The sequence below is a fragment of the Monodon monoceros genome, unplaced genomic scaffold (genome assembly GCF_005190385.1).
Source record: "Monodon monoceros isolate NGI ecotype Baffin Bay Population unplaced genomic scaffold, NGI_Narwhal_1 Super_Scaffold_6, whole genome shotgun sequence".
Taxonomy (NCBI): Eukaryota; Metazoa; Chordata; class Mammalia; order Artiodactyla; family Monodontidae; genus Monodon; species Monodon monoceros.
Window position 1 is genome coordinate 48,883,565 of NW_021703783.1, and position 22,884 is coordinate 48,906,448.

Sequence of the window (22,884 nt, forward strand, 5' to 3'; positions counted from 1 at the left end):
TAAGGGTCAAGGCGGGAGAGGGATGGCCGCTCCTTAGCTCCTGAGCGACTCCGGCGCTTCGGTACCCGCAGCTCTGACTATTCGGACCCTCAGGGCAGGGCGCGAGGCGGCCCGCTCGCTGCTCCGTGGAGCTGACGGCGTTCTGAGGTGAGCTGAGAGGCCCCTCCCTGTTAGACTGCGTCAGTGCTGGTGACGTCACGTTTCCGTGACGTCAGTAGTTCTTGTCCTAACATCTGGCCGGGGCTCGGCTGGGGCCTGAGGCGCGCGGCGAGGTGAGCCTTGGGCTTGGAACTGTGCTAGCTCTCACAACAAGGAGTCTGTAGTCCTCATTGCTTTTAAACCAACTCCAGTAAGTGGTTTATAGAGTAGAAGCCTCAGGTGGGTAAAGGTTTATCTCTCACCCCCATGTCTGATTTTCACCCGTGGTGGGTTAATTCACGCCTCTGTCAGGTTCTAGTCATCTCGGGTTCGTGCTAACGAAAGGGCTTCCGACCAGAGCTGCTCCTAGGCTTGGCCGTACTACCCACACTATATTAGGCTTCCTTAAAAAGTTCTCAGAATGAAGGCTACGTTAATGCAACTTCTGCTAAAGAATCTGAATTGATGTACTTTGTCATTCAGATGAATTACAAATCCTCAAACATTTAAGAAACACCATAAACCCAGCTCATAGGTATGTCCACTGCTTGAAACACTACCCCACTGCTCGCTTAGTTTTTAACCTTTCTCTTTGTTATTTTTATTTTATACACTTTAGTCATAGTGTATTTAAACACGTATATTTTCATCTGTCTTTCCCCTACTAAGTGAATTCCCTAAAGCACAATCTAGGTTTCATTCACCTTTATAATTTTTTCATCATGGATGGCACAATGATTTTTGTTAGACAAATGAGGGAATTACCTGTTTTCATTTTTCTGTCAAACAAGATCGGTTCTGCCATCATTACCTTTTAATGCAAATCCCATAGTTTGATTTTAATGAATATATAGTATTTTAATGCAAATCCCATAATTTGATTTTAATGAATATATAGTATACCTGTTGCTTGTTCTCAAGAATATAATAATTGGGTAATATCAACTTTGTTAACTGTGAAATTTTATATGTAAAGGTGAAATTTTATATGTTATAAAGGTGAAAAAGGAGGCAGCAATGGTATCTCTTTGGGAGAATCAGGGAGGCTTCCTGGAAGAGAATGTGGTGGTCCTTAGTGAATGAGTTAGATGTAAGTAATCAAAAAAGTGCAGTACTAGCACCAAAACCGACAGACACTGAAAGAGGATTATAAAGACTGTAAACATACTCAAGTAATATAAGAATTCCTTAGATAGTAAAGGTGGCATCATAAATCAGTGGGGAAAGGAAAACTTATTCAATTTATAAGTGAAGGAGACATGATTATGGGGGAAAAAGGACTTTTGCCCTGTATCCTGCAACAAAAAATAATTACATGTGTAAAAAACAAAACATAGGGCTTCCCTGGTGGCGCAGTCATTGACAGTCCGCCTGCCGATGCAGGGGACACGGGTTCGTGCCCTGGTCCGGGAAGATCCCACATGCCGCGGAGCGGCTGGGCCCGTGAGCCACGGCCGCTGAGCCTGCGCGTCTGGAGCCTGTGCTCCGCAACGGGAGAGGCCACAACAGTGAGAGGCCCGCGTACCGCAAAAAAAACAAAAACAAAACATAAAACTGACACAGCCATGTAAAGCAACTATACTCCACTTAAAAAAAAAGAGAATAGAGAAGAAAACAAAAGTCTAACAAAGTTAATTACTGTGTAAACTCAAAGACAAAAACGAAAAAAACGTAAACAAACTAGAAAGAAATACAAGTGAAAATTTAATTGATCTAGAAATAGAGAAGAACCTAATTACAAAAGAATTGGAAGAAGTTACAAAGGAAGAGATTGGCTTGACTGTAAAAATTTCAAAAAAACGCAATACCAACCTGGGGGGAAAATACTTGTAATGTATGTCAGATAAAGGTTTGATGTGCTTAACATGTCAAGACCTAGTAATCATAGAAATGCAGATTAAACTATTGTATTTTTCACCTATCAGATTTTTAAAAAATTGTTTTTAAGTGCTGGTAAACATACAGTGACTGTTCTTATACACTGCAGATGGGCGTGTAATTTGGTATGACCCTCCTGGAAAACATTTGGCCATGTATATTAAGGTTAAATGAGAGTATATGCACAGTGTCTAAAGTAGATGCTTAATAAATATTAGTAATACTTATTATTGTTACTATTATTGTTATTTTTATCATTAGCATCATCATACCTTTTAATCAACAGAGCACCTAGAGTAATACCTTGAATTTATCATCTTTAATAATAGCCAGTTACTTTACCAGCAAAACAAGTTTATTTGGGACTAGCCAGAGGAATTGCAATTCAGGTTATGGGAACTGTGGTGGACCACAGGCAAATCCAGAGAACATGGAAGGGGAGCTTGCTTTTATAGGGAAAAGGGGGGGCCTTGGTAGGGGCTATCATAACTAAAGAGTTCACCGGAGGAAGCTGGCAGTCCAAAGTATAGAGGCTTCTCATTGGCCGGGGTGCTACAGTCTCTGATTGGCTGGGCTGTGGTTGGCCAGAAAGATGGTTTTCTTCTTCCTTCTGGATAGTAAAGTAGGCAGTACCTTCCTGTGGGAGAGATGTAGGGGTATGTCTCTTCCAATTTGGAGTAATTGATGATGCACAGCTGTGAGAGCTCTCCCTACAGGTGTGTCCTGACTCCAGTTTTAGCTGATGTTCTTTAATTCCATAGACTTAATGGATGTTTGTTAAATATTTGATTGGCTGATTCTCCTTGTCTCATAGGAATTTTATAGGAAAAAGATACTGAGTTCATTACATGATAAGCTGTTAAAAGGTTGATGTTACAAAGATAGAAGTTACCTTAAATGGTTATCTGGTTCAAAAAAAAAATGGTCATCTGGTTCAGCCCATTAGCAGGACATTTTGGACAGTAGCAATAAATGTTTGCCATTGATATGTTGGCTGCATATCAAATAACCCCAAAACTTAGTGACTTAAAACAATAAAAGTCATATATTCCCTCTCACAATTTCTGTGAGTCAGGAATTCAAGAGTGGCTCAACTGGGCATTTCCGTTTCAGTGTTTCATAAGGTTGCAGTCAGATGTTGGCTAGGGCTGTGGTCATCTGAAGACTTGTTTGAAGCTGGAGAGTCTGCTTTCAAGGTGGCTCTCTTACATGTCCAGTGGATTGGCACAGGCTGTTGGCCACATGGGCCTCTCCATAGGATGGCTTGAGTGTCCTCCTCACAGCATGGCTACTGGCTTATCATGGAGCATGTGATCAATCTGATCGACCGGAGCCAAAGCTGCAATGCTTTTTACGACATAGCCTTGGAAGTCACACATCACCTCAGCCATATTCAGGACCATCCTTGATTGACTTAGGAAGTAAGGTTCAGTGGAGGCTACCCTGGAAGCTAACTACCACAGAAGATGATGACATTTCCAGCAATGGAGTATTATCTGTCTTCTTAAAAATATCTAAGGATGGAAGCTCTTAACTGCTCCATTAGTAATATTGCTCAAGAAGTTGTTTCTTAATATCAGCCCTAATCCCTCCTGTTAAGTCTAGAAAAGACCATTGATTTGATACTGCTCTTTACAGAGTCTTTGAAAATATCCCTAGTGACAATGCCAGTGACAAAACCATTTTAGTGATAACAACCCATTTGGGAGGCAAAATGATATTAAAAACAGGCAAGGCATTTATTCATTCATTTATTCAAGCATCCATTTTTTTCATTCATTTGATAAACAGTTGACTAAATTTTGTGTGGTTGAAATACACATAAAACAAAATATACCAAAAATAATTTTACAATTTAATGATTATTCCAGGTAATTCCTACCCCAGTTTTTAAGTATTTGGGCTTACTTCCTTTTTGCTGATCTGTTTTCTTCACATTATACTAACATCATAATAAAACTGTCATTGATTTAGCACTTACTATATGCCAGGTGCTTTACATATCACTAATCTTTCAACTCATCTACAAGGCAGGTGTAGCTATCACCATTTGATTATGGAGAAGTTAAGTAATTTGTTCAAAGTACGCACAGCCAGTAACTCGCAGGGTGAGATGCAAACCAAGATCTGTGTCTCTTCTCCACAAACTTGGCTGCTGTTAGTGAGTTATCCCCATATACATATGTCTCCTACCATATACATATGCCTCCCATCTAAGAGGTGAGAGACTTCCACGTTGTTATTTAGGCATTTTCAAATTGTTTCTGCAGTTATCTCCCTTTTTATATGGACAGTATGGTTTAAAAGTATGATTTTGGTGAGAAGTCTCTTTTAGCTTATGAAGAGGAGCCAGATATATGATATGGAACAACCTCTTTCATTTTCTCTTTGGATTATTTACTAAAAGATACCATACAGTTAGCAATACATTATGTAGCTCTTTAGCACCTTTCAACTAAATTACTTTCCCTGTTGTATATTTTAAAAGTCTGACCACCACCAAAAACAACAACCCTTTTTTGTACACTTAATTAACTCTTTGCATTTTGTTTTTCTACACATGTAAATAAAATGTGATTTTGAAATCACAAGTAGGAGATTATACAGGGTAGTGAGTTGAGGAACGAATCCAAACTTAGAGAAAGAATATTTTAGGTCTATTCTCTACATAACCATTGCCTAATATTGGTATAGAGCTGCGTTGTCCAATATGGTAGCCACTAGCAATATGTGGCTATTTACATTTGAATGAATTGGAACTAAATAAAATTTAAAACTTGGCTTTTCATTTGCTCTACTACATTTCCAGTGCCTAGCGGCCACCTGTGCCTAATGGCTACCATATTGGGCAGCACAGACACTGACCGTGCGGCATACAGAATCTTAGTTCCCTGACCAGGGGTCGAACCCATGCCCCCTGCATTGGGAGCGTGGGGTGTTAACCACTGGACTGCCACGGAAGTCCCTGAAATTTCTGTCATTACATAAAGTTCTGTTGGACATGCCGGAAAGAAACAATGTCATAAGAAAGAATTTCACAGATTAAAACACAGATTAAAAAAATAATAAGCCAGGGGCTTCCCTGGTGGTCCAGCAGTTAAAACTCCAAGCTCCCAATGCGGGGGGGCCCAGGTTCGATCCCTGGTCAGCGAACTAGATCCTGCCTGCCCCAACTAAGGATCCCACATGCCGCAACTAAAGATCCCGCACACTGCAACGAAGATCCTGCACACAGCAACAAAGATCCCTCATGCTGCAGCTAAGACCCAGTGCAGCCAAATAGATAAATATTTTAAAAAATAATAAGCCAAAAGGAACAGCAAGTTCTGTTATTATTTTAATCCTATTTCATACGTTCTTCTTGACAATATCCATATTTATGTTTTCCCTTTAAAATGTTACATGAACACGTATATACATATATATATAAATACAAAATAATTATAGCTAAATTTATTGAGTGTTTAATAAATTCCAGGAACTGTGCTAACTGCCTTCTATGAATTAACTCATTTAATGCTTAGAACAATGTTATATTCATTATGGAAAATTTGGAAAATATTTTTAAAAAGAGAGAAAACCAACCTTAATCCCCAAACCCAGAGATAATCACTGTTGACATTTCTGGTGGACGCTGCGGTGTGCTGCCCGGATCTCAAGATACAGCTGCCAAGAATGTTGGCTGCTGATGACTCACAGTTGAATTCTTCTCCAAAATTGCCTCTGTGAAGGAAACTGCCTCACGCTAGGTTATATCCCCTCCCTGGGGACAGTCCAAATCCCACGACGGGTCACTTGTGGAGGTACAAGGCACAGTCCCTCAGTTGGGACAGTCTGGGACTTCAGCTTCAGAACTTCCGATGGAACCAATTAAAGCCTCTGTGGCATCTGCCCTGCAGTTCACCTTCTCCCTCTGCCCAGTCCTGCCCCCACAACAGGTGCTGCTCCTCAGAGCACTCTCCACTAAACCAGCTGCAAGCAAATCTCTGCCTCAGAGTCTGTTTCCTGGAAAACCCAACCTAAGTCAACATTTTCAGAGTATAAGTTCCAGTTTTTTTCTTTTTGCATATATATATTTCACTTATAAAAATCTATCTAGGTCTTCCCTGGTGGCGCAGTGGTTAAGAATCTGCCTGCCAATGCAGGGGACACAGGTTCAAGCCCTGGTCCGGGAAGATCCCATGTGCCACGGAGCAACTAAGGCCATGTGCCACAACTACTGAGCCTGCGCTCTAGAGCCCACGAGCCACAACTACTGAGCCTGCATGCCACAACTACTGAAGCCCGCGTGCCTAGAGCCCGCGCACCGCAATGAAGAGTAGCCCCCACGCGCCGCAACTAGAGAAAGTCCACGTGCAGCAAGGAAGACCCAACCCAGCCATAAATAAATAAATGAATAAATAAATAAATTTATTTTTAAAAATCTATCTAAACTTAGGTCACCCCAACAAATTTGATGTTTTCTCATCTATTGTTTTATATGTTAATTTTTTAGTTGATAACATTTTATGAATGATTTTGCATTATGCCACTAAGTATTTTTCTGTACCACAATTTTTAACAGCTACCTGGGATTCATATGGCACATTACACTTAGTCAGTCTTGCATTCTTGAATATTTTGGTGTTTCCTGGTTTTCACTGTGGCAAACCCTAAAACTTGGCAGACCAACACTCATTGCCAACTTCCCTCTCACTTGCTTGCTTCTGGGGTGGGAAAACCAAATATCCCCATGTATTTTGTTTTCCTAGCCTTGCTTACACCTGGGAGTGGTGTTTCAGCCTTTGAGAAGTAAGCTGAAGATTTCTGAGGTTGAGGAGGAAGTTCCAGGAAACCTTATGCCTTCCAAATAAAATGGCACAGCTAGAACTGGTATCATCTCTTCTCTGTTCTCTCTACTTTGTAAAGAATAGGATGTCTGGAGCTGTGGTAGCCATCTTTCATCCGTGAGCGAAAAGTTGAGAAAATGAACGACTTTTAGCCTTGAGATCGCTGAACATTTAAACCAGTGCCAGCATCTACCTATCTCTGGATTTCTTGTTATGATGAGGAAAAAACTATTTTTTTAACCTACTTATGTTTGGGTTTTCTGTTACTTACAGCTGAAATCATTTATAAATGTCACTATCCCTGATACTCATGATTAAAGGTAATGCAGTGATAAACACTTGAATGTAGGCCCTTGAATAGCAACAACTTAACATAAAAGTCAGGGAAGAAGAGAATTAGGATCTTTTATTTCCAGTGTTTCTTCTTCTTGACCTTATGCAGCTCTCTTAACCATCCCATTTTCCTTTTCTTGTGGGGACCATAAAAATAGTGCACATTAAGGCTTCCTAAAGTCTTCCAAAAGGCAGTAGTAGTTAGAAAAGTAAATAGACCTTCTATAAATCAGAATCATCTCTCTTCAAATAGGATATTTTAGCAAACGTAGCATGCCTTGGAGTTCATACCCACTAATACAGAATCAGCAAGGATTTTTTGGAGCAAGTACTGTGTGAACTGGGTTGTATTTTAGACTAAGTCATGCATTAACTCTCTATGTATTCTACTGGAAATCGTTAAGGTCTCTAGGGTTGGGATATTTTATCCCCTCAGGATAAACAGAATCAAAGAAGATGAACTGAACTACTGTTTGAAGTAAAAGGAGCAGCGCTAAATTACAAAACAGATGTGAAAATTGTGTTTGATTTCAGCTTTCTAGTGGCAGGTACTTGACAGTGGAAAACCTGAATCTGGTGTGTCTACCTCCATGACTCCCATACCCAGTCTTGAGGCTCTTTCTAATTTGGCAGCCCCAGAAACCTTAGGTTGGCTTGTTCTGGTTCAAAGTAAAGCATGGGGATACTTTTCGATATCACAGGGAATCAGAGTATCTAAGACCTGAAGTGTCCAAGATAGGGATGCTCTGGCTTATTCCCACTGGTGTCTTTAGGATGGAAGATGGCTCCAGATCTGGCCAGACTGCCAGCAAGTTGCTCCAGACTAGACTTCCATTCATGAGCATGGACTAAAACTGGACTGGCAGAAGCAACAGAGTGAAAAAGCAACCCAAGGAAATCATGTGTCTGATAAGGGGATAATATTCAGAATATATAAGGAACTCTTACAATTCAACAACAACAACAAATAGAATCCAATTTAAAAATGGGCAAAGAAGATATACAAATGGCCAAAAAGCATATAAAAAGATGCTCAACATCACTAATGATTAGGAAAATGCAAATCAAGACCACAGTGACATATCACTCATGCTCATTAGAATGGCTACCATCAAAAAAACAAAACAGAAAATCACAAGTGTTGGCGAGGATGTGGAGAAATTGGAACCCTTGTCCCCTGTTGGTAAGAACATAAAATGGTGCAGCCCCTATGGAAAACAGTGTGGTGGTTCCTCAAAAAACTAAAAACAGAAATACCATATGATCCAGTAATCCCTCTTCTAGGTATATATCCAAAAGAAAGGATCTCAAAGAGATATTTACACACCCATGTTCAGCCCATTATTTGCTGACCCCTGCAAATAATATTATTCATGGCACATTTTGCATTTTTATATTCTTTTGGTGTATTCGATTCAAGCAATAGGAACCATTCACATCATTTTAAGCAAGAAGGATTTAATTCGGGGAATCAGGAGCTTACAAAGTTATTGGAAAGGGTGAAGGGATAAAGTGGGGCCTCCAGGAATGATTACTAGGACAAGACTGCTGGGCTGGTTTACCAGGGTAGCTGCTACCTCTGCAATAATCAGAGAGACGGGGAATCAGGGGACTCCATTGGAACTGTTGAGTTCAAAGACATACCACTGTAGCTGTTAATCCAAGGATCAGGAAGCCACTGCTGCTTCTGTGACTACCTCTCAACGCCTGTGAAGTTAGTACCTAGACACTGAAATAATGTAGCAGAAAAGCCCAACGTGTTCACAGCTGAGTTCGCCAGCAGAAACAAAGCAGGTGGCTTCAGCCTGTGATCCACCTTCTAATTGGCAGAAGCAGAACCCTAACTGCAGGGAGATGGGGGAGGTGTGGTTTTTCCTTCTTTAACACCTGCAGTGTAAGAAGGCACACTGGAGGTTTGGCACGGATCCTGAGGACCCGCCTGGATTGTAGCTTTAGGCACTTTCCAGCTCTTCTCATCTTTGGCCAGCTCTTTATTCCTTTATTTGAGTAACCTTCTCTGAGACTCACTTCTCTGCCTCCACTCTTACTGAATAGGATGCCCTTTTGTGAGCTTTCACAGCTCTTAACTCTGGCTTTGCAACGTGTATATCACTCCATATTGTAACAGCCTGGTTTCTTCCTCCACTAGGTTACAAGCTCCTTGAAAACAGAAACTTGGTGTATATTTGTTGAGAATAGTAAGCAGTTTCTATATTGTAATATCCCAAATAGCATTTCTTTTCCTATTTTCTTTGCTCCATACTTTTGGGTACTGATATCTGTATAGTAAAAGCTAAAAAAGTGTTAACTTTTTGGCTGTCTTTTTGGCAGAGCAAAGAGAAGTTCCACCAATACTCTGTATGTGTGTATCTTTGTCTGTCTCTCTGTATACCTATATAGGTTAATAAATGGAACAGCTAATGTTTGAACATACTCAAGTGAGAAGTATATATAATCCTCATAACCACCCTATTAGGTAGATATTATTTTTATTCCCATTCTATAGATGAAGAAGCTAGGGTTTGGAGAAGATAAGTAGCTCATCTACAGTTACACAATAAGTGGTAGAACTGCAACCCTCCAGTTCCAATACCAAAATTTGTACTAAAAAACTTAATTTTATTGAAGTATAGTTGATTTACAATGTTGTGTTAATTTCTACTCTACAGCAAAGTGATTAAGTTATACATATATATGCATTCTTTTTCATTATGGTTTATCACAGGATACTGAATATAGTTTCCTGTGCTACACAGTAGGACCTTGTTGTTTATCCATTCTGTATATACTAGTTTGCATCTGCTAATCCTAAACTCCCAATCCATCCCTCCCCCAGCCCCCTCCCCCTTGGCAACCACAAGTCTTTTCTCTATGTTTGTGAGCCTGTTTCTGTTTCGTAGATAAGTTCATTTGTGTTGTATTTTAGATTCCATGTGTAAGTGATATCATATGGTATTTGTCTTTCTCTTTCTGACTTCATTTAGTGTGATAATCTCTGGGTCCATCCATGTTGCTGCAAATGGCATTATTTCATTCTTTTTATGGCTGAGTAGTATTCCACAGTATATATGTACCGCATCTTCTTTATCTATTCATCTGTCAATGGATACTTAGGTTGCTTCCATGTCTTGGCTATTGTAAATAGTGCTGTAATGAACATTGGGGTGCACGTATCTTTTTGAATTATAGTTTTCTCTGGATATATGCCCAGGAATGGGATTGCAGGATCATATGACAACTCTGTTTTTAGTTTTTTGAGGAGCCTCCATACTGTTTTCCACAGTGGCTGCACCAATTTACATTCCCACCAACAGGAGGGTTCTCTTTTCTCCATACCCTCTCCAGCATTTGATATTTGTAGACTTTTTAAATGATAGCCATTCTGACTGGTGTGAGATGATACCTCATTGTAGTTTTGATTTGCATTCCTGTAATAATTAGCCATGTTGAGCATCTTTTCATGTGCCTCTTGGCCATCTATATGTCTTCTTTGGAGAAATATCTATTTAGGTCTTCTGCCCACAAAATTTGTACTCTTAACCATTATAATTGTGATGACGATTATGATAACGATGACAGCTGATGGTCCCACACATTGTGCTAGGCATTTTGCATTTATTATCTCAAGCTGTATATTTCCTTGCATAGAATTGATGCTTAATAGTTGTTACAGTGTGGTAAAGTAGACAAAGCTCTTGATATCTGTGGTCTCTTCCTGGCTCTGCCACTAATGCACTGTGTGACCTCAGGTAACCCTTCTGGGCTCCAGTTTTCTCCTCTGTATATCAGTGAATAATCTTTAAAATATTTCTAGTTCTAAAATTCCAGAACTCTGTGAATAAATTCTACTTTGTTTTTCATTCGATAATTATTACTTCTGTATAGTGAAACTTTTCTCACCCTCTGAATTCTAAGCTCCTATGGGATTTCAATTTTGTTTTATTGTTTTCTCACATCTTCCATGGTACCTAGTCCGGGGGTGTATATATAGATAGAAAGATTGAGATCTTTCTAAGGGGAAATATCCATCTTCACAAGAGGCTGTACTTACTGTCATATGTTACTTTCTTTTGGGGATGACATTCAAATGTAATTGAGGGCTGCCTCCAAGAAATCAGTACTCAGCACTTCCAGAAACATTTCTGTAGTCAAAGTTAAGATTCTTATCCTTAAAGCAGAGCTGTGGTCACTGCCCAAGCGTCTACTCCTGTGACTGAATGTGAAAAGGTTTCTTTTATGAAAATTGTGTTGCATGCATATAAAGGGGTCTTGGCCTGTGGATAATGCCAGACACAGTAGGGAGTTTTCTACAGGGGACCAGTTTTTATTCTGCTCCCTATGTATCTCCTATAGGGCAATCAGAAAATCACAAATCATTCCATAGTTTTTCTCAATCTTTGAGGAATCACTTTTTTAGAAAATGAATTTTAAAAAGAAAAAAAAGGAACTAAACTTCTCTCTAAATATATGAATGACCTATGCACGATGCAAAATGTTTCTGACACTTTGACTTTACATCTGTAGTTCAGACAGTCTCAAGAAAAAAGTTACCATGAGTACAGAGTAAACGGAAGAATTCAGCCAAAAAGTGTGTAAGCAGGGAAAGAAAATAAGTACCTTTTAAAAACAGTTATGTTTAGCTGCTATTTTACATTCCAGGGGAACAGCAAAATCCACCTCTGGGGTAAATGGAGATTTTGTTTGAGGAGAGAAAAAAAAAAGATGGGCCTTTGGGGATTGTGAGTTAGTCTATATGGGGGACGGTTTGACTATGAGAATTACATTGCTTGGAGTAATGAAATTACAGCGATTTGGACCTGCAGAACTCAGAAAAGAGATGAAGGAGAAGGAAATCTGAGTAAAGTGGCAGCAGGCAGAGCCTGAGAGGAAACTATGGGGAGAAATTCCCTGTGTTGAAAATGGCCATAGAACTTTTGGATACTTATATTTCCTATCCTGTGATATAGAATACTACTTACTCTTATAATTCCCAGACTTTCAGTCAAAGTCTTTTATAAAGAACCACTTGTATGTAATGGTGCTCGGGGGATAAATGAGGAGGGGACAGTGGTCACAGCTAGGATGAGGTGGGGCAAAGAGGAGATAGCAGCCACTAAAAAGCAGGAATTTAGGGATGATCAAGAATTCCTTCTTATAGTTGGATAAAATATGGTATAAATAATGCTATAATAAACATCTTTAATTATTATTGCAAAAAAAAAAAGAATTCCTTCTTAACCTTGGGGTATCCTTGGGAAATCATACCTGTGTATTAGAGTCAGGTAAACTTAGACGCCTGGAACACTTGAGGTTATTCCACACTACATATGAAGGGTTAAAGCCTGATCCCCAAGCAACAGGAAAACCCCCAAATTGTGCAGGGTCAGCATGGATTGGTCGACATGCTCTTTAAGGACTTGAATACAGAGTTCATAGAGAAAATTGGAGACTAATATTAAGAACCATTCACCTCACTGGAGAAACTGCATATTTAAAAACAATAACAACAAAACAGAACTCTGTAACCTGTTCGTATGTGGATCTGTGCATTTCTTAGTAACTGTCACCATGGTAGCAAGGCAGTTGGACAGGGTGCCTTCTTAGCACAGTCCATACAAAGGAGTACTGTCTTATACCTTCTTTATTTGTGTTGATCCTATATCTCTGACTGTTAGCCTCTGATACTTCTCTCCCTAGTAGCATCATGCACAGTGCTAGGAATATATTAGGCACTAAAACATATATACTGATTGACTGAATTGAATAAATATTTCTGCTATGTCTTCCTTTCTAAGCTGTAGAGAGAGTCACCCAGCAGAAATTTGGTTTAAAAAATGACCCCTGGGAATTCCCTTTTGGTCCAGTGGTTAGGACTCTGCGCTTTCACTGCCAGGTTCAGTCCCTGGTCGGGGAACTTAGATCCCATAAGCCACGCAACAGAGCCAAAAAGAAAAAAGACTCATATAATTATCTAGGGGATCAAAACTAGGCCATTTTCCTGACTGGGCTGGTCCAACATGGATTTCAGGTTGAGGGGGTGAAAGGACAGAGATTAGGTACTCTGAGAAACACTATCTTATTAGAAGACTAACATGTAAATGGCAAGTAGACTAGTAAATTAACTTTCATCAGTGAGGCCATTCAAGGCCCAGAGGCTTTTTGTAAAGACTTGTGGTACTGTTTTCTGCCTGGATGCAAAGACAAGCTTGGCAGCAGTTCCTCAAGTGAGTAATGTCAGGTCTGAGTTAAAGCCGGGAGGACAGGGAGTTCCACAGATTTGAACTTCAAACTGAGAAAGCTTTTTAGGCCCCTCCTGCCACCTTATATTCAATTAACACTCAGCCTGGGAAGCCTCCTTATTATAACACCTTGAGTGAATGATAATCTTTTATCATAGCCTTTTCGTGAATACATTTTTACATTTCAATTTGTCATCTATATAATTGCTCTGCATTTCAATGACTTTCATTTCTATTTTTAATGTTTGGTTATTTCACATTTCTTTTTTAAAAGGTTTAAACATAGGCATAGCCTCTTTATTTTAATAGCCAGGGTGCCCAAATTTGCCACAGTAAAATCTGGGTTCCTGTAGTTTCAATAAATCTCCAACATGTGCCACCTCCAGCTTATAGATTGATATTCCAGTCATGTTCAAGGCTGAAGACAGCTGCAAGAATTTGTCCTTAGAATTCTTTAGCAGTACCTTGATAAATCCCAAATTTGGCCAGTCTGGTGGATCAGCTACTGGGGTGTGATTATCATCATGATATCACCCCACTGGGACAAACTGAGTGGCACCAGCCTCTTAAGGAGCAAGCTGCAGAGGTCACTGTTCCCAGAAAGGAACAGGTTAAATCCTTCCGAACCTGCTAAGGAATTTGACCTAGTTCCTTGAAATTAGAGTGTAACTGGAAAGTATAATTGGTTGCAAATGTGTTTCTTTCTTCCTCAAAATTACTTTTGAACCCCTGTGAGACAGCAATCGCCTGGACTCAGGTCACGGCCGTTAATAAGCTTGACTAATTCAATATGAAATTTAGGGAGCAGACAAATAGTGTGACTTCATTTTATGAAAAGAATGTTTAGGCCTCTAGTTGTGAACGTCTGTGGAGACACAGCTGATGTGGTTACAGTACTCACGTCTCCTATCTATTTTTTTGCTGCTGTGTTCAGCACAGTGGCAGGCACGGGGGCTCAGTGAATGTTGAATGAGTGAGGGAATGAATTTGAAAAGCTCCCCACAATCTGACTCCTACATAACTCCTATATAACTGTCCAGTTGTGGTATTTCCTACTGCCCCCTCCCCAAAACATATAGTTTACACTTTGTCAAAATAGCTGTTGAGTTTCCTAAAAATCTCTCCTGCTTTCCCACTTCTGTACCTTTGCTGTTACTGTACCCACTACCTGGAATGCTCATCTCTCATATCTCAGACTATGAAAAAGTTGCTGTTTTCCAAGCCTCATCTCAAATGCTACTTCCTTCATGAAAGTTTTACTGATTATCTCAATAATATACAAGCCTTTTTGCCTTGTAACTCGCATAAAGCTCTGTACCTCCTGTTTATTATCAACTACTTTATCATATAATTATTTCTGTAGTTAACTTACTATAAGCTTGCTGTATAGTAAGCTTCTTGAAGATAGGCACACTGGGTCTTATTAATCTTTACAGTGACTAGCACATAGTTGATAGTCAATAATTAGTTGTTGAAATAATTATGGTATTCAATTTTACTAATGCTGTACTATGAACCCCAGCAAATTTTTTTAATCATTTTTCTTAATAAAATATAAATGTTCTCATAAATCGACACTATTTAAACTCCCAAATAGATTGGAGTTGTATCTTTGTCAACATGTTCTTTCTAGTTAATTCTAGGAGATTGGAACACTCATTAAGACAAAGGGATCCTCCCTTTGTGTTTTAAATGATCATGGACTTGTTTGGGTCTTTTAGTGACATCATTAAAATTCATATCTTGTGTTCCTCGGAGAAGGTCGTTTGAGTATTTTTTCTTAAGTATTTATGTATCATTAAATTCTTAACTCCTCTGATCATTCATTCCTGTCGTTCTCACCCACGTTACTAAAAGGTGGCATTTCCATCCATTTATCCATTTACATGTAAGGCAAAGGTCTTCATGGAGACCCTTGGGGCTGTGCTTTCTGCATCTTATTAAACATTTTTTTCTACACATGACCTCTTCTTGACACTTAATGATAAAACCAAAGATTCTCTTCCAATTTTTAAAAATTAGCTATCACCACATGCAAAGCCTAAAGAGAGAGGAGATGAGGCACAAATTATCTAAGAATTAAGGCTGGAAGTGAACTGAAAAGCTTCCCTCTTAAAAGCAAAAACACTGCTATGTGCTTTATTTCCTAAAACTTCTAGTCCTCCTGGGGAAGGTATGTAATATCTCATTCAGGAGATTCTAAGGATTTAAGACAAAAGGTATGAAGTGGTAGACAAAACTGTCCTTTTCAAAATTTGGGATGGTCTTTATTCTGACCAGTGTATGGGTAGCAGTCCTGGCTTACAACTCGCCAAGTCTCCTAAAAGGATTATTCCCAAAATAAATGCTCCTTCAGTCAAACCCTCATCAGTTTTTATTTTAAATAAAATTTCTTTTTACCACGCTCCTTCTCTTGCTTATAATGGTGACTCTGACTGTGTCCTCTCTTTTTAACACTCTCTCCCCATCTCCTTTCCTACTTTTCTAATCATATTTCTGTCCTTCTTTTCATTCTCTTTATTCTAATTTATATCATAATATTGGTCATAAACTACTTTTACATTTTTAAGGTAATTTCATAGTCTTCCTGTCGTAATTGTTGTTTTTCAAAACATCTATTTCTTATTGAAAACATCTGTTGAGCATCTATGATCAGCCAGATCCTGGGCTAGGTAAGGAGATATAGTCATAAACAAATCATATAAGGCCCTGACTTCATGGAGCTTATAGTCTACTGGAGGTAGTCTTGCCTTGGCCAAGACTGATTACAAGAAGAAAAATTTAGGTTAAGTTTTACCATTACCCCCTCGCATTACCTCTCCAAAGAGGCAATGAGATAAAGCTTTTTTTTGGCTGCATTGGGTCTTCATTGTTGTGCTGCACGGGCTTTCTCGTTGCGGAGCACGGGCTCTAGGCCCCCAGGCTTCAGTAGTTGTGGCGCAGGGGTTTAGTTGCTCCGCGGCATGTGGGATCTTCCCAGACCAGGGCTCGAACCCGTGTCGCCTGCATTGGGAGGTGGATTCTTAACCACTGCGCCACCAGGGAAGTCCCCAAAGCTTTGTTTTTTAATCATGGGAAGTTGAGGAGTCTAAGGTAACCAGCCAGCTGGTCTAGAAGAAGAAAGATCGACAAAATGATTGCTTGCCTGGGAAGCTTGGCTGGGACAAAGTGAAGGTCCTTGCAGCCTAGTGGCTCTGCAAGACCTCACTGCTGGAAACTACTGTGAATCTGAGTATATCTGAGTAAGGGGGCTGAATTCCTGGCTTTAATTACAAACAGGAATTCATCATTGCTTAGATTGTACATCTATGAGACGTACAGATCCCCTCACCAGCAAGACCCAAGAACAAAGGCCTGTCTGACTACAGTTATCTTGCAGCTCTTCTAAATTGAATTTTCCAAGCTTAAATAGCTGAATCTACTAGTAAGCTTCTGAAAGGAGCCAGTTCATTTGGTGTCTACAGCAGAAGCTGGCAAACTGCCACCTGCGTGACCAGTTAGACTGCAGCCCGTTATTTATTTTTTAACAGCTTTATTGAGATATAATTTACATACCATACAGTTACCCTTTTAAAGTGTACAGTTCAATGGTTGTCTGGTATATTTATTGAGTTGTGCTATCATCACCCCAGTCACTTTTATAACATTTTCATCACACCCCCCAAAAAACCGTCACTCATGAGCAAGTTAATCCCCCTGTCTCCAAAACGCGCCCAGCCCTAGGTAACCACTAATCTACTTTTTGTCTATAGATCTGCCTATTCTGGACATTTCTTATAAGTGGAATCATACAGTAGGTGGTCTTTTGTGACTGGCTTCCTTCACTTAGCACATTTTCAGGATTTATCCAGGTTGAGCACAGTAACACTTCATTCTTTTTTACTGCCAAATGATCCATAGTATCACTGTTTCCACATTTTGGTTATGATGAATAATGCTGCCATGAGCATTTGTGTATTATGTTTTGTGTGGACATATATTTTCATTTCTCTTGGGTATATACCTAGGAGTGGAATTGCTGGATCATATGTAACTCTATGCTTAGCCATTTGAGAAACTGCCAAAGTGTTTTCCAAGGCTACTGTGACATTTTACATCCCCACAGTAATGTAAGAGGGTTCCAATTTCTCCATGTTCTTGCCAACACTTGTTATTATTTGTCTTTTTGATTATAGCCATCAGGGGGTGAGGAATGGTATCTCATTATGGTTTTGTTTTGCATTTCTGTAATCTGCAGCCTATTTTTATACAGCCTGAAAACTAAGACTGGTTTTTACGTTTTTAATGTTGAAAAATTCAAAAGAAGGGTACTTATCTGAAATTTCAATTTCAGGGTCTATAAATAAAGTTTTAGGGGAACACAGCCACACCCATTCATTATGTATTGTCTGTGGCTGCTTTTCTCCCTACAACAGAGTTGAATAGTTGCAACAGAGACTGTATGGCCTGCAAGGCCTAAAATATTTACTATCTGGCCATTTACAGGAAAAGTTTAGCAGACCCTTGTCTATAACATAGTTGGACGAGACTGCAAAGGATCTAGGGTAGGAAGGAGGAAATATGACTACCCAATAGAAATGGATTTTTTTATATTTTTTATTTTTTTTGGCTGCACTGGGTCTCTTCATTGCTGCACACGGGCTTTCTCTAGTTGCGGCGAGTGGACTCTAGTTCGTCGCAATGCGTGGACTTCTCATTGCAGTGGCTTCTGTTGTTGCGGAGCATGGGCTCTAGTGCACGGTCTCCCCTAGTTGTGGCACGCGGGCTCAGTAGTTGTGGCTCACGGGCTCTAGAGCGCAGGCTCAGTAGTTGTGGCGCATGGGCTTAGTTGCTCTGCGGCATGTGGGATCTTCCCGGACCAGGGCTCGAACCCGTGTCCCCTGCATTGGCAGGTGGACTCTTAACCACTGTGCCACCAGGGAAGTCCTAGAAATGGATTTTCTAAAAATAAAAACAGGATGCAAGTGGGCAGAACAAGGGAACAAATCAGCATGTTATGGAGCTTAGGGAGACTACAGTATTGTCACTTGAATCATTATTATAAGATCCTTCCAAATCTGGGCTCTCCCCTTCTTGCAGTTCTCTCCCAGAGTTCTATTCCTGATCTACCGCTCTGGTTATATATTGTTCATCAGAAACCTCCAGGAATTTCCCACACCCCCAGACCCCTTATTCAGGACTACTTAGCCAAGGTCCTGCATGATCTACCACATCCTAATTTTCCGGTGCTCACCTTCTATCGAAGACACCTAGCCTGAATTTCAGGATTCTGTGCTTTCACTCATACTTTCTTTTCTGCTTGGAATGCTTTTCTCTTCTCCAAACCTTAGACACATTTTATAATTGTTATCATGAAATATCTCAAGCATACAGAGAAGAGCATAATATAGGAATATCTGTGCACTCACCACCAAGCTTTGTCAAATCTTACCATTTTGCCATGTTCTTTAGTTTGAAAAAAATATTACACGCTTAGATATTTTTAAAACCTCCTCAAATACAAAATCTTCTAAGTTAGGCCTCCTTGATGCACCCAAACAGAATTAAACTCTTCTTTCTGTGATTTCCTGTAACCCTTTCTTTATACCTCTATCATCTGACTTATTCTACCCTTGTAAAATATTTTAAGTATTCCTTACTATTATCATTCCCATAGAGTAGTACAAAGGTGGTTTTAGTTAGTCCAAGGAAAAGAGATTTAAAAAAAATTTTTTAGGGCTTCCCTGGTGGCGCAGTGGTTAAGAACCCGCCTGCCAATGTAGGGGACACGAGTTCAAGCCCTGGTCCGGGAAGATCCCACATGCTGCGGAGCAACTAAGCCCGTGCGCCACAACTACTGAGCCTGGGCTCTAGAGCCCACGAGCCACAACTACTGAAGCCCGCGCGCCTAGAGCCCGTGCTCTGCAACAAGAGAAGCCACTGCAATGAGAAGCCCCCGCACCGCAAAGAGGAGTAGCTCCCACTAGCCGCAACTAGAGAAAGCCCGTGAGCAGCAACGAAGACCCAACGCAGCCAAAACTAAATTAATTAATTAATTAAAAAAATTTTTTTTAATCTTTACTGAATTTGTTACAATATTGCTTCTGTTTTATGTTTTGGTGTTTTTTTTTTTTTTTGGCCCCAAGGCATGTGGGATCTTAGCTCCCTGACCAGGGGCCGAACCCGCACCCCCTGCATTGGAAGGCAATGTCTTAACCACTGGACCACCAGGGAAGTCCCACAATTAAAATTTTTTTAATTGTGTTTATTTTTCAATGCACATTTTTAAGTGCACATTAGAAATACGTAAAAAAAAATATGTAAACACAAGTATTTAAAAATATATATCTGGAACATCAACTCCATGATTTCCCAAGATATTCTTTAAGACATGGCTAAAGTAGGTAGAGATACTAGAAAAGTACTGAATAAATAATGATGTTAGGAAAATATGGAGTAAATAAAAATACAGATGATATGGCAAAAATTTTGTAGGTTCTACTCAAATAATTCAGCTTAGAGAATTTAGCTTATTAGAACAAGAACCCAGTTTTATTTATTTTTGTATACCCTAAGTATCCAACTAGCTCCGAATAGATGCTTACTGAGTTGAATTGAATTCTCTCTGGGACAGTGAGATCCTTGAAAATCATATGAAGCCTCCTAAACGGCAGACCACGTTTAAGACATTGTCCCCACATTGAGTGTCCTCGGCACATATGCCAGGGAGAGGTGGTGCTTTTTTCCCTCTCCCTTCACTGTCCATTATGACAAGTTGCCCCAGTTGGGACTTGGTAAATATGAAATAATGCTAATAATATTCATCATCTGAAGGAAAGAGGACTCAAAGTTGCTAGAATGCTCTCATTAGTATCACTTCAACAGACCAATCTCAGCAAATATCTGTTTTGGGGACATTTTTAGAGAAATATTTCTCAGTCTCCTTAAAAATCATATTTTATGGCATCTTTTCATTATTATTAACATTGAACCATCTGAAGTCACATTGGCAACTGAATTTGGTCTTGAGACTTGGCAGCAAGGAATCATTTTGTTGTGTAGCAAGCCCAAAGCATGATATTAGCCAAATTATGTCATACAGTTACAAAACTGCTGTCCTGCCTTCCAGCTTTTCTGAGTAAATGTGGCCCTTTCAGAAGTTTCGCTTCTCTTAACCTAAAATGACCTTATATGCTCTCAAATATCAGAGAATCCTCATTATGATGAAATCTTTCACTTTATGTATTTCCTTTCTTATATAGCCTGTGTTTTGAGGTGGCGTTTTGGGAATATGGGGAGTCAGGGGAATCCCTGAGGCCTCTTCTTCAAAAAAGAAGATCAGAACATGTCAAAAGTTTGGGTTTAACCCCCAAAGCTTGACTCATATTGGACTAGATATGCTTCTCAAAGAAACCTAAGAAGCTTCTGTAAGTGGCTTTAACTTTTGTTTCCTAACTCCCACTGCTAAGGCACAGGTCTTTCCTGATCTTAAAACTCCATGCTGGGACTGGTTTCTAAGCAGATATAACCTTATTACTTTATCATCCAAATGAGGACACTATTGAAAATAAAGCAGAGGGTGCTGGGGAAATAAAGGCATAAACCACCCAGGGAAATCGTGAGGACAAGTCATCATACTGACAACATTTTGAGCCCCTTGTCCTCTGTAGCAGAGCCTCTCAAATTGGGGTCTAGATTTCAGCTTGAAAGTCTGTGGGGTTTCTTAGGAAATCTAAAGTTTTGTTTTCATTTCAACAAAATGCCCGTGTTTGCGTTGTCTATGTTGATCCATTGTTTGTCCCTGAGTGGGAGAACTTAATTGTCCTTGGCCAAAAAAGAGAACGGAAACAGACTTCATACATAGTGAAATGTTCAAGCTAAGGGACAGTCAGATGTCAGCATGGCCCACACATAAAGATGTGTAGTAGTTTTGAAAGAGAAGAGTGAAATGTGATAGCAGCATACTGAACTCAAGAGCCTGTGTGGTACATTCTACTGTCTTCATTTGGCAGAGGAGATAGAGTTTGAGCAAAATATCACGCATTATGTTAATGATATTAATTTGCATTTAATTTTGTAAACTTTTAAATTATATTTGTGTTGATCTTATAAGAGCATATGGAGCTTTCTCACACCTAGATTTATGTTAGTACATATTAAAGACACCTGACAACAAGAATTAATTTAATTTTGAAGGTCAGCAGGAATTTTAGAAGTTTAAGAATCAATACTCCTAGAGCAAAGATTTGCTTTTCTTTCTGTCTTCCTAGTCCAGTTATGCCCCCTGGTGGTTATAGTTGCTACTAGAAGTAGAATACTTCCTTTATAAATGTGTCCTTTCCAAATTCATTTGTCGGTCAGCTGTGCAGAAGACAGAATAATTTCCCTGTAGCAACAGTGTTATAAATAATGGCCACTATTGCAGGATAGCCCACAAAAACCCACAGTGGCCCTATGCCACTTGATCTACACCCTCTACCCTCCTCCACTGACCTCCTTGCTGGCAAAACGTACAAATCACCATATCTATCATCACTGCCACCACCACTAACTACTCTGTCCCCATCACCACCAAAAGTAGAAAGAGGAGGGGGTTAGTGCCTTGAGCAAATCCATCATCTTTATTTATAGGCGACAACTTACGCCCTGAAATCCTACACCCCTCCTGGGATCTCCAAAGGAGTGGACCACCTAGAAGGAAACAAAGGTTTCTTTGCCTCTCAGAATCTTGGGGCAAATATTAATCTTGCTTCCTTTTCTTTTGTCCCATCTGTAGCCCCTCTTAGTTCTTCAGGGTCAAAGTCACCTTCCAAGTAGAAGACAACAAGAAAGAAAAGAAGACCAGAAAAATAATGGAAGAAAACCCTTTGCCCCATGGTTTCTCCAAACCCAGAAGCCAGAACTTTCTCAGATATGTAATGAATACACCTTCAAAGCCTTATCTCTTCCGATCTTTGTAACTTTCCCTTTGTAACTAGGGACCGACTGAAAGGGGAAGGGTTGAGGGCAGAAGCAAGCTGAGTCTGCTTGGTGTTCATCATACACTATCAGTACTTAAGTGCTCAGCCGTTATTTGCGCTGTGTGATTCCAAAGGCCCCTTGCCAGTAAGGGACAGTGACAGTGTGGACCCTGTTGTGTCTATACAGATATAAATCCTATTTTAAAGAGACTAGGAGAACTCTGTAGATGCTATCGAATCCATTTAAAGTGACAAAAGGGAAAATTTATATGATTTTAACAATGTAGAAAAAAGCTAGAAGAACATATAGACAAGTAAAATACTTAGGCTGGTTAAAGTGCCTGATTGTGGTGAATTATTTAATTTGGAATTGCCTTAACATTGATATAATGTTGTAAAATTTTATTTAAAATAAATGAAAGTGTTCTTGTTTTATCTGTTGCTACATAATAAACCACTCCAAAACTTAGAAGCTTAAAAAAACACTTTATAAAAAGTCAAGCTCATAGAAACAGAGAATAGAAAGTA

The 22,884-nt window shown here is 39.6% G+C and overlaps 1 long non-coding RNA gene across 1 annotated transcript in view; it reads right to left on the reverse strand.

Moving 5' to 3' along the window:
- Positions 1-6,415: 6,415 nt before the first annotated feature.
- The window catches only part of LOC114885476, a 44,772-nt gene continuing 28,303 nt past the window's right edge, over positions 6,416-22,884 (reverse strand). The window contains exon 7 of the long non-coding RNA XR_003791102.1: positions 6,416-6,440. This is a non-coding gene — a long non-coding RNA (uncharacterized LOC114885476). The remainder of the gene's footprint in view (positions 6,441-22,884) is intronic.